Consider the following 13,326-nt stretch of genomic DNA (forward strand, 5'->3'; position numbering starts at 1 on the left):
AGGTTAGGCATGGTGGCTCACACCTGTACTACCAGCACTTTGGGAGGCCAAGGCAGGGGTATAACCTGAGGTCAGAAGTTCCAGACCAGCCTAACCAACATGGCAACACCCCGTCTCTACAAAAAAAACACAAAAATTAGCTGGGCATTGTTGGGCGCACCTGTTGTCCCAGGTATGGGATAGGGGTTTGTTGAGGCAAAAGAATTATTTAGGTTTAGAGAGCCGATATCAGGCCACTGCAAGACAGAACTGGAGGATATCATGCTAAGTGAAACAAGCCTACACAGAAAGACAGAGATTACATTTTCTTACTAATATGTAGAAGCTAAAAAAAATTAGGAAGAGGTGAGGAGAATGGTAGTTACCAGAGGGTGGGAAGAGTGTGGGGTGGGGACAAAGAGATATTGGTCAATGAATACAAACATACAGTTAGAGAGGAGTAGGCTCTAATGTTCAGTTACACAGTAGGGTGACTATAGTTAAATGATAATTTATTATATATTTCAACGTAGCTGGGAGAGAAGATTCAAAATGTTCTCAACACAAAGAAATGATGAATGTTTGAAGTAATGGATATCCCAAATTACTCTGATTTGATCATTATACTGTATGCATTTATCAACATACCACATGTATCCCATATATATGTACAATTGTAATGTATCTATTTAAAGTATTGATTGCAAAAAAAGTTATCTCCCACAGAATGGGAGAAAATATTTGCAAATCCTGTATCTGATAAGGAAGTCATATCCGTAATATGTAAAGAACCTACAACTCAATAACAAAAACAAGCCAATTAAAAAATGAGCAATGAAGCTGACTAGATATTTATCCAAGGAAGATATACAAATGGCAAACATGCTCATGAAAAGATGCTCAACACTATTAATCATCAGGGAACTGAAAATGAAAACTGCAGTGAGAACCACTTCACACAAGGATGGCTGGAATCATAAAGGGAAGACAATAATAAGCATGCCAAGAATGTGGAGAAATCAGAAGCCACATACATACACTGCTGGTGGAATGTCAAGTCATGTAACAGCTTTAAAAAACAGTCTGACAGGTTCTCAAACAATTAAATGTAGAATAAACCTGTGACTCAGCACTTCAACTCCTAAATACATAACCAAGACAAAACATATGTCTATACAAAAACTTGTGCATGAATTATCAAAGCAGCATTATTCATAACAGCCAAAAAGTGTGGGAATAACCCAAATGTTCATCAGCTAAGGAATGGATAAGCAAAATGTGCAATATCATACAATAAAATCTTGCTTGGCAGTAAAAAGGACAAAATGCTGATGCATGTTGCAACACTGATGAACCTGGAAACCTTTATACTAAGTGAAGTAAACCAGTTACAAAAGTTGACATACTATATGATTCAATTCATATAAAATTCTAGAATAGGGAAGTCTATAGAGAGAGAAGTAGCTGCTCAGGGCTCAGTGGCTGCTTGGGATTGGGGGTATGAGGAGAGAGGGAGATGATAGCTAAAGGGTATGAGGTTTCTTTTTGACAGAATGCAATGTCAGAGAAACCATTCCGGTGTGTATTGTAAATGGGTGAATTACATGATATGTAAATTACATCTCAACAAAACAATTAAAATTTTTTTTCAGTGTTCCATATCAGTAATCTGAAAAGTAAAGAAAATTATACTAAAAAATAGCTGGTACATTATACATTTTCATCTAGTTCTTTATTGCTCTAGTATTTCCAGAATTGCAGCAGGATAATTTTCTATAACAAAATACATCAAAAACCAACTTTGTGGAGAAAAACTAAAAATAATTCTAAACCTTAGTTTTACACTGCCTTAAGAAAACATTTTTAACTAAAAAATTATAAGAGGATAAGTAAATAAAACCATACAAAATGGTATACAGTAAAAACCATACATCTCTTCTACTTCAATTTCCAGTTTCCTTCCCTAGAGACAAGTAGTTGTCATTTCTTGTGTCTTCCCAGAGATGCCTTCTATGACATTGTTCTGTATCCCAACCTGTCATGATCTCTCCATACGATCAACATGTTGAGCACCTTAAATCAACTGCCTTTGTTCTTAATTATCTTTTCACGTGCATACATGCTATGTTTCCCACAGAAAGTACAACTATGTGCTATACTTTTAAATTTTCACCCATAGTACCAAAACCCTTGGTCTTTCCATATTGTAGACGTCCCAGTAAATATTTGTTGATTGGCAAGATTGGAGAAAACTGCTCAGAAAAAATTCTCAGCTCTCTGCTGACAGTAGGGACTAATCACTTAACAAAGAAAATGGAGGTGAGCAGGGTTAGAAGCATATGGAGAAAATGTTTTCTTGAATGTTTTCACAAATGATTAGGGGTAAAAACGGCATATTAACTTTTATGGAGAATAACCAGTTCGGTATAGCTTTTCTGATAATTTTACATATTGGCTGAAAGTAAACCACACGCCCCATGTGGATCCTTGGCCAAATAATTGTGCTCATGAAGTGTTACAATTTTACACCTTTTGAAGCAATTATTTGTTTATTTATTTATTTTGGCTTGAGGTCAAAGGCATATTCTACTAGATTACAAATTCATTTCTAGTAACATAAAAGATTTCCTTTTCTCAGCTCAAAACCTATAAATGAAGATAACAATGAAACAATTGCCCTAGAATCTGTATAAATATTTCATTCTTGGTATTAAGAATAATAATGTTGTGCTTCAATTAACTTTTTTAACATATTCTTTTCTCTTCCCAATTTTTCCTAGATATAGTTTTTGACCTTTCTTAGTCAGTCACCATTAGATTTACTTCCTTTCTTCTCTACTCACTTCATAACATTTAATGACAATCTTAGTTTTTGCACTCTATTTTCACTTTGCTTCACTAATTGGGAACTAAGCAAATCTTCCCCAGAAAAACAGAGACACACAAGTGTGATGAATTCATCTTGCATTATTAAGTAATAATAATGTTTTGAAACCAACCAGATTTTCCAATATCTACCAATCATCATCTTTGCAGGGTACTGTTAATGATACCAGAGTAGTAACTTGTCTGGACAAAATACTTGCAGGAAATGAATAAACCTCACTAATTAGTGAATTGGATGAATGTGTAGTCAGAATATATTAATGTTTGAATTGTAAAATGTTGAAAACTAACAACTGGCCACTTTAAAATGTAGAGAATCACAAATGAAATACTAAGTGATTTATTTAAATTTTTCCAATTATAGAAACTTGGTCCTGGATATATTTTTTTAATTTGTCTTAACTGTTGTTAAAACAGTAATATGATTAAGTATTCCATTTCTTCCATCTAGAGGGTAGTGATTAATTTTACATTTCAAGATTTTTTTTCAGCCATGTGTCTTAACTTGACTCAAACTGATAGCATGAATACCCCCAATTAAAACTTGCAAATGTTTGTATTTGAAAAGAAAAGAAATACCCCCACACTTTTACTTACATTAAATTAATTCAAAATTTTTATGTACATATTAGATAAGTTTGGTTATTCACATTTAGCTTAAACATACTTAACATAACTTTCTCTGCTTACGTAATATGTTTAATAAAACATATTTTGTCTGTCAAAAAGCCTTAAAAATGTTGTTTAACAAATGACAGTGATGCCTTGTATTTGTATCTGTACTCATTACAAACAATAGAATAATCCATTGGTGGGCTTTCACTGAAGAGCCAGGGATGATAAGACATTTAGTGAGCAATTTACTAGGCATCTCATTTCCTCTTCATCAACTAGGGACATGTAAGTTCATTCTATTACCCTTAATAAGCTTTCTTTTGGAGCTCTTTGTTTCTAAGATTTAAATGGGAACTCTGTCATCTGTCAGCTTACCACCGAACTTAAATAACCAGACCAATAAAGTAGATGCAATGTGCTGCTAAACATTTCATCTGCTACAAATGAGTTAGGAGGTTCCCTTTCACACAAGTGAAGCTATTTATAGCCTGCTGGAGAATGACAACTTCAGCAGGAAAGTTTGCATAGCTTCTAAACACAGAAGTTCCTTCTTCTCTTTAGGTGGATGAGGTACATCTTCTCTCTCTAGGGCTGACCTCTATAATCATCAGCCCAGAAACTTGTTCTAAACAGAATAATTTAAAAACCCAGGAAGAATATATATATATACATAAAAAAAAGTAAAGCCAGGTGCGATGGCTCACACTTATAATACCAGCACTTTGGGAGGCTGAGGAGGGTGGATCACTTGAGGTCAGGAGTGTGAGACCAGCCTGGTCAACATGGTGAAACTCTGTCTCTACTAAACATACAAAAATCAGTTGGGTGTGGTGGTGCATGCCTGTAATCCCAGCTACTCTGGAGGCTGAGGCAGGAGAATCACTTGAACCTGAGAGGTGGAAGTTGCAGTGAGCTGAGATCTGCTGCACTCTAGCCTGGGCAACAGAGAGATACTCTGTCTCAAAATAAGTAAATAAATAAATAAAATTGAAGGTACAAAGAACTCTTATGTTTTGAACTGAGTCAAGACAATATTAGACAAGTGAATGCTATTCAAAGTTTTGGTCCTTTATAAAGATGGATTAATGTTTCAAGTGCATTTTACTACTGAATTACATGCAATACTGTTCGTAAAATTCATCTCTTTTTTTGTTTTATAAAGTAATGCGAAAATACCAGAGTTTTGATGATTAAACCATTTTAATATCTCATGCTTCTACCCAGTCTCTAACAAGTAGCGGCTCAGCCATTGATGGAAAATGTTGAGTTACACAGAACTGAATGCTTCATTCATGGAGAATCCCGGATTTAAAAAATTCTTCCTTATGCTTAATCAAAAGATAAGTTCTACTCATTTTACCACTTGTAGACATGTAAATCAGTCTAAATTCAAGGCGTAAATACAATTATCATTGACCAAAAACAAATGCATTTCAAACTGTTTTCTTGAATTGTTGTTAAATGACTGGTTTATGTATAGAATCTTTCTCACCCCTGTTTACTAGAAATTTCAGTGAGTAAGAGAAACCCTAACATGAAGAGAAAGATCTTGTTGACGTCAGAGAGATGAAGAATGTATTTGTGAATATTTGTCCACCTACTTCTGTAGTCTTTTCTCTATTTTAATTATTCTTCCCCTTAAATTGAAACTTCTTTTCCCTGGGAATGATTTCAGCTAGATTCCTCTCTGATTAAAGCAAATGACATTGTTATTACAAAGAGATCGTTCTTAGAACAAGTGAGTATCTAATTTGTGAAATGTAAAGAGTAGATTATTTTGGTGCTTTTTACCTCCAATAAACCGTTTTCTATTTATCCCAAGTAAATCACCAGGGAGTGAAATACACAGAGCCATCTGCATTGCTTAGTAATGCACAGTACACGGTATTTGCAAATAGCTCTGCACTTTGTAGGAAATAATGCCTTCAACACCAGAACCTAGCATGAGATAGCCTTTACCTCTCTGGCAGAAAGTTATCCACAAGGTCACTAGTAAAATGCCTTTCTCTTTCAAATGCCAGCATTCAAATTGAATTCCATCTCTGCACTCTGCAGAATCAAACAAAACCTCGGCTTACATAATGATGCAGGGCCACAGCACCTGAAAGTGCCTTCTTTGTGGGGATGTGATAAATGAGGACTGCAGCTGGAACTTTCTTGCCAGAGGTAAAGGCTAAGTGTGAATTTGAACTGGATCCAAAGCCTGATGCTTATTTGGACATTAAAACTGTCAGGTGATCCTACAAAATGTGCCCAGTGATTGTTTACTGGGCCAGTTGGCTTTCTAAGTGTATTGACTTCCAACTTCCGTCTCATCCTCTCATTCTACTTGGAGAGCAAAGAGACATGAAATTGATGACAAGAGGATATAAAGTTTGTAAGAAAACATTATATTTTTTATATCAGTGCCTTTAAAAAATATACAGGGCACTTAAGGATGTTCAGACAATCATGTTGTGGATAGGCTTAACCCTAAAACTTTATTATGATGATTATGGCTATTATGATCAAAATTATTTGTTTGCCACAGATGAATATATTCCTAACTGAAGAAAATGACCATCATGAAGATAATCTGCTTCCACACTATAGAAACTACTCTATTACAGTTAATTTTTTAGTGCAGTAGAAAAAATGTCTTTTTTTACATTGGGGGCTTTCTCTGGCCAAATGTCATCAATAACCTGATATCCAGTTATTGTGTGATTTACCTTTTTATCCAGAACTACCAAAGTCTTCCAGGGACTAGGGATAGCACCACTCTTGAATAGATTTTCCTGTAAAAAAGGGGACACATTTCAATTTTAACAGTGACTCTCGGCCAAATGCGATGGCTCATGCCTGTAATCCCAGCACTTTGCACTTTGGGAGGCCGAGGCGGATGAATCAGGAGGTCAGGAGTTCGAGACCAGCCTAGCCAACATAGTGAAACCTCATCTCTACTAAAAATACAAAAATTAGCAGGATGTGGTGGCAGATGTGGGCAATCCCAGCTACTTGAGAGGTTGAGGCAGGAGAATTGCTTGAATCCAAGTGATGGAGGTTGCAGGGAGCCGATATTGTGCCACTGTACTCCAGTCTGGGTGACAGAACAAGACTCCATCTCAAAAACAAACAAACAAACAAACAAAACAGTGACTCTGTGTGATTGATTGGCCCAGAAGTACAACCAAGTATCTTATGCAGACCACCACACTTGCTTTCCTTTCAACTTCTGCTTCCTCCTGTGACAGAGAACCTAAAAACATAAATGATAGCTCCATCTGTCAAGCTTTACTGACTTTAGGGCTTTATATAAATTCAATGAAACCTACATATTCTCACTTGATAGCCTCATCCTAGCTGAACGATGCATTTCACTGCTTCTCAGTCAACAGAAGTATCTTTGGAGTCATTTGGCATGTGCTTTGCCTCTGTGATTTGCTATGTCTCATAGTGCAAGGTATACAATGCCACAGAACATATTTCTCTAAGTTCAGTAACCTTCCTAGTTCACTCAAGAAAACAAGAAAAATATTAAGATGACAAAACATAGAAATAAATTTCTAACTATGGTCTTCAGAAGGATCAAAAATATTTACAGCTTATACTTAAACTCCCTTCATCTGTGTAATGAACACAAACCCATTTAAAACTCATCACTTTTGTGTTTTCACTAAAAGCAAGGGTGAATCATCAGAGACAAAAAGTAAGAAAAGCCAGGATCTGCTACCATTAATAATATTATGCACCTCATGCATATTTCTGTCCGAGAGAATAAAAGACATACTTTCAAAAATCAAGACAAAAAAAATTCCTTGAGTTTTCCAAATTTTGAGATATTTAGCAACTTCATAGTCACTAGAGCTTCTCAACTTCTATCTTCTCAAATTGCTTGTCTTCCTCTTAATGACATAGCTACACATTGTTCCAAGGGGAGCCCTAACAAGGGGACTTTGGATGTGGCCCAGGATTTTTGTCTTGAGATGTGCTCCTCTGCTGCCCTCTACTGTAAGGATCAAAAATTTTCTATAAGCTGCCTGAATATATACAATATTTTTATTAATTAAAAAACAGAATGCTAATTAAAAACTCTACTCTGGGGGGAAAAAGCACAATGGCAAACTAAAAACAAGAGGTTATAATTCTTTCTTTTCTCTTATAAAAGTTAGACCTATATAATTCCTTATTATTATAATATAAACTACCCCCAAAAACTGGCTACTTTAGGTCCCCATTATTCAAACAATGTTCCAAAAACATGATAAGTCGTGCTAAGCAGAATTGGCTGTATCTGAAGCAGTAGGAAGACATTGTCTCAGGATCTCAGGTTGCAACTTTAATATTCATTCCATGCTAAGTCAGCGAAAATAAGAAGGTAGTAAAATGCTTATTCTTTTCCTATTCCTAAAGTCCTCTTTCTAAATGTCATTTTTCTTTACTGAGGAGAGAAAATAAGTTCATTTATTGTCCTTTCTTATCAAAACTAGAATGGAATGGATTGTCAATTATTTACCTTAGTTTATAGCTTGATCAATTTCACTTTAACAAAAGCTCATTCAGATTAAAGTCCTTGCTATGTCATGTCCTTTCCATCCTTTCTTCTTTAAACAAATATTTATTGCATATAATTTGTGTCCCAAGTACTTTCTTAAGAACTTGAACAAGACTGGTTCCTGCCTTCCTGGAACTCATAGTCTATGGCGACACTTAATTAAAATATTATAAAAATAAGAATTTAATGATAATTTTCTGAAACATTATAAGCAGAGTGAGTAGTGTATGGAAGGGAATTTGGTGCACTCAAGGAAATGAAGGGTTAGTGAGCTGAAGAAATGTACATGAGGCTATAGAATGAGGCAAGAACAGAACATGCTGGTCTTTGGGACATGTTATGGATTTTTGCATTTATCCTGAGTAGTTGGAAACTATTCCGTCATTTTAGGTAAGGAATGATATGATCAGACTTGTGTTTAAGAGAGATCTCTATGCTGTCCATGTAGGATGAGTGGGAACAAGACAGAATGTAGGGAGTTTTGTTTTGTTTTTTAGGAAATATTGCCTGAATCCATTGAAATATAACAAAGGTCTGAAATAAGGAGGAGGCAGTGCACAATGTGGAGAAATTTTTCGGTGGTACATTTAAAAGAACTCAGTGTGTGGTTAGATAAATGTGTGTGAAGAAAAGGTAATAGTTTCACTACAAGGGACCAGTAGTTCTGGTGCAGAGAGGGAATGTGAATTCACTAATAAATGTACTAAATTTTCTCTGTCATTGAAAACAAAACTGTTCTTCCTTTACTCCTTTCCCTTGCCTACATACAAGCACACCCAAATATACATAATCATCCTAACATTTCAAAGAAATTCCAGGCATGTTTCGGCCATATGTCACCCTAAACTGATATGGAAGATGCATCCATAAATAAATTGAAATGTTGACTAAATTAAAAAATATAAGTGCATAAATACATATACATAGATGTGTGAATATGCTCTATGTATGTATGTATATGCATGTACTTATGAGTACATGCATAGCCATGTATGTATAGGTGTGTGTGTGTATATATGTATATATGCATATACATATGTATATAAAATCCAAAGGGTGCCATCATAAGCAAATAAAAACTGCTTACACATAATCACAAATTTTAAGACATATAAGGAAACAAATAACAATATGAAAAAGTAGATGCAACCAACAGGAGGATTAAGGCCTAAAAACTGTAGGTAATACAACAATCTGAAAAAGACTACAAAGTAAACCTAAAGTGATTAAAGAAGTAAAAGCAAGATAGAAATCATAACACATGAAATAGTATGAACAAAAGATCATGCAGATTTTAATTTAAAACTAATTTTGAAAATATCAAAATTCAGAGAAAAATATCTTCTGAATACTACCATATAGCAGAAAAAAATTAAAGAGAGAATTACTGGACCACCCTAATGGAAACTCAAAGGTTTATCTTCTGGAGACATTTAACCAAAAAAGACCTCAACTCAGGAATGGCTGAGTTTCAAAATAAGATGCCCAATAGAAAGGTTCTACAGATGATGACTTTTCTTAGGAAGGGTAATGAAATCAATTACCCATTCTGTTGTGTAGTCCAACAGTCATAAACTCCTGAGCATGGATGCAGACTTTCTAATAAACTATTCAGAAATTAAGTTTTAATCTTAAACTTACTGGAAATAACTTCTACTTCCTCCCATGTAAAAGTACATGGTGGCCAGGAGCAGTGGCTCATGCCTGTAATTCCAGCACTTACACAGATCATGAGGTCAGGATATAGAGACCATCCTGGCCAACATGGTGAAACCCTGTCTCTACTAACAATCCAAAAATTAGCTGCGTGTGGTGGTGTGTGCCTATAATCCCAGCTACTTGGGAGGCTGAGGCAGGAAAATCGTTTGAACCCAGGAGGCGAAGGTTGCAGTGAGCCAAGATCGCGCCACTGTACTCCATTCCAGACTGGTGACAGAGCGAAACTTCGCCTCAAAAAAAAAAAAAAAAGAAAGAAAATGGAAGATATTTTTACAACAATAAATGAAATTTCTTGCTTTGAAAAATACAATAACTGAAATAAAAATTTCAAAGGAATTATATCCAAAGATTAGAACTTGCAAGAGAAAACTTCATTGAATTTCAACATATAGCAATAGAAACTATCCAAACTGAAGCACCAAGAGAAAAAAGACTACAGGAAAGGAATGGACCTTTATGAAGTGTGAGACAATATCAGAGAGTATAATATACATGTACTTGGGGTGGCAGAAAGAAGTAACAGAGAAAAGAAAAAACTAAGAAATAATGGTTAGAAATATTTGTAACTTAATTAAAATGCTGAACCCACAGATTTGAGAAGCTCAATAAAGTACAAGTAGGCTACAAACAAATAAACTATCACAATCAAATTGCTGAAAACCAATGTTAAAAGAAACATTAAAACCACACACACACTCACACATATTATATATAGAATTATACACACTCAAAACCCTAAAGACTGTCAAAAAGCTGCTGAACCTGATAAAAAACTTCAGTAAAGTTTTAGGATACAAAATCAATATATAAAAATTAGCAGCATTTCTATACATCAGTAATGTTCAAACTTAGATCTGTCGGTGGTCTGGCTGTGACATTTATCACCCTGTTGATCACAGGGTTGATTCAGCTGATCTGCCTGGCTAGGCAGGTGTCCTGTTTCTTTCTCACAGCTCCATGTGTGTTCCTCCCAAAGCTGTGTGCTTGGTTGAAGGGGACCATCATCCCTGATAAAAGAGGACTGGTCTTCACTCAAAGGTGTACAAATAGCTGCACTCCCTACTAGAACCTCCAAACAAGCTCTCAAAATCCATTTGTAGGAGAACATAGGGTAGTCAAGCTTCCAAGACTCCAGACACATCTGAATGAGGCACTGCATGTGGCAGTCTGCCTTTCTTTTAAAAAAAAAATAATAATATGTTCAAATTGAGAGCCAAGTCAAGAATGCAATCCCATTTACAATAGCAACAAGAAATAAAAATAAAATACCTAGGAATCCATTTAACCAAAGAGGTGAAAGAGCTTTACAATGGGAATTACAAAACATTGCTTAAAGAAATCATAGATGACACAAACAAGGATTATGAACTAGACTAATCAGTATGACTTAAATGGTCATTAAAATGGCCATACTGTCCAAAGCAATCTACAGATTCAATGCTATTCCTATCAAACTGCCAATGTCATTTTTTCACATAACTAGGAAAAAAAAACTCTTCTAATATGTATATGGAACCAAAAAAAGTGCCCCAATGGCCAAAACAACCCTTGAAAGCAAAAAGAACAAAGCCAGAGGCATCACATTACCCAACTTCAAAGAATACAATAAGGCTACAGTTACCAAAAGAGCAGAGTACTGGTACAAAAGCAGACACATGTATCGATGGAACAGAACAGAGAAGCCAGAAATAAAGCCACTAGCAGTCATCTGATCTTCAACAAAGTTGGCAGAGATAAGGAATGGGGACAGGACTCACAATTCAATGCATGATGCTGGCATAGCTGGCTAGCCATATGCAGAAGAATGAAACTAGACCCTTACCTCTCACCATTTACAGAATTTAACTCAAGAGGATTAAAGATTTAAGCGGAAGATCTCAAACTATAGGAATCCTAAAAAAGAACCTAGAAAACACTATTCTGGACATTGACCTTGGGAATTACTTCATGACTAAGTCCTCGAAAGCAACTGCAACAAAAGCAAAAATAGACAAATGGCACCTAATTAAACTAAAGAGCTTCTGCACAGCAAAGGAAATTTTTAGCAATCAGACAACCTTCACAATGGGAGAAGATATTCATAAAATATGCATCTGACAAAGGTCTAATATCCAGAATCCAGAAGGAACTTAAACAATTTAAGAAGCAAAAAACAAACTTACTGAAAAATGGACAAAAAATACGAACAGACAGTTCTCAAAAGAAGGCATAGAAGCAGTCAACAAACATATAAAAAAATGTTCCACATCACTAATCATCAGAGAAGTGCAAATCAATCCATAATGGAATACTATCTCATATTAGGCAGAATAGCTATTATTAAAAAGTCAAAAAAAAAACAACAGATGCTGGTGAGACTGTGGAGAAAAGAGAGCACTTGTATACTGTTGGTGGAAACGCAAATTAGTTCAGCCATTGTGTAAAGGAGTTTGGAGATTTCTCAAAGAACTTAAAGCAGGACAACCACTTGACATAGCAATTCCATCACCAGGCATATATCTAAGAGAAAACAAATTGTTCCATCAAAAAATTCATGCACTTGCATGTTCCTTGCAATACAGTACATAGTAGCAAAGACATGGAATTAACCTAGGTGCCCATCGATGGTGGGTTGAATAAAGAAAATGTGTACATATACACCATGGGATATGACACAGCTGTAAAAGAGAATGAAATCGTGTTCTTTGTAGCAAGTGGATACAGCTGGAGCCCATTATCCTAAGCAGGATATTGGAATTAACACAGGGACAGAACACTAAATTCTGCATATTCTCGCTTATAATTGGAACTAAACACTGGGTACTCATGGACATAAAGATGGCAAAAATAGACACTTGAGACTCCTAGAAGGGGAAGGGAGGGAGGTGGGGCAAGTGTTGAAAAACTAACGATTGGATACTATGCTCAGTACCTAGGGGATGGGATCAATTGTACCCCAAACCTTAGCATCATGTGATACACCCAAGTAACAGACCTGTACTTGGTTTTGAATCTAAAATAAAAGTTGAAATTTAAAAATAACACAAAAGCAAAGACAGTTTAAAAGTAAGTGGATAGAAAGTTATATTTCATGGAAATGAAATATAATGATAAGAAGCTAGAGTGCTTATATTAGTATTTGACAAAGTAGACTTCTGAAAAATGGATATTAACCAGCTCTAAGAAGACATTTTATAATAATGAAAAAATGGTCAATACATCAGGAAGATTTAACAATCATAAGGGCAACTATACCTAATCATTATGCATTGCTTAATGATGGAGATAAGTTGTCATAAATGCATCATTTGGCAATTTTGTAGTTGTGCAAACCTCATAGAATGTGCTTGCACACACATAGATGATACAGCCTACTACACACCTCAGTTATATCGTATAGACTATTGCTCCCAGGCTGCAAAAGGGTATCGCATGTTACTATACTGAATACTGCAGGCAACTGTAACACAATGGCAAATATTTGTGCATCTAAACATATGTAAACATATAAAAAGGTACAGTAAAAGCGTGGTATTATAAACTCTTGCGACCACCATCATATATGCTGTCCATTGTTAACCAAAACATGGTTATGATCTGCTTAACTGTAGTTT

General features: G+C 35.4%; 1 long non-coding RNA gene across 1 annotated transcript in view; it reads right to left on the reverse strand.

The window, feature by feature from the left end:
* Positions 1–13,326, reverse strand: part of LOC118143755 (uncharacterized) — a 335,343-nt gene that overhangs the window by 312,380 nt on the left and 9,637 nt on the right. Inside the window, exon 2 of the long non-coding RNA XR_013524184.1 lies at positions 6,192–6,257. This is a non-coding gene — a long non-coding RNA (uncharacterized LOC118143755). The remainder of the gene's footprint in view (positions 1–6,191; positions 6,258–13,326) is intronic.

Source organism: Callithrix jacchus, chromosome 11 (genome assembly GCF_049354715.1).
Source record: "Callithrix jacchus isolate 240 chromosome 11, calJac240_pri, whole genome shotgun sequence".
NCBI lineage: Eukaryota > Metazoa > Chordata > Mammalia > Primates > Cebidae > Callithrix > Callithrix jacchus.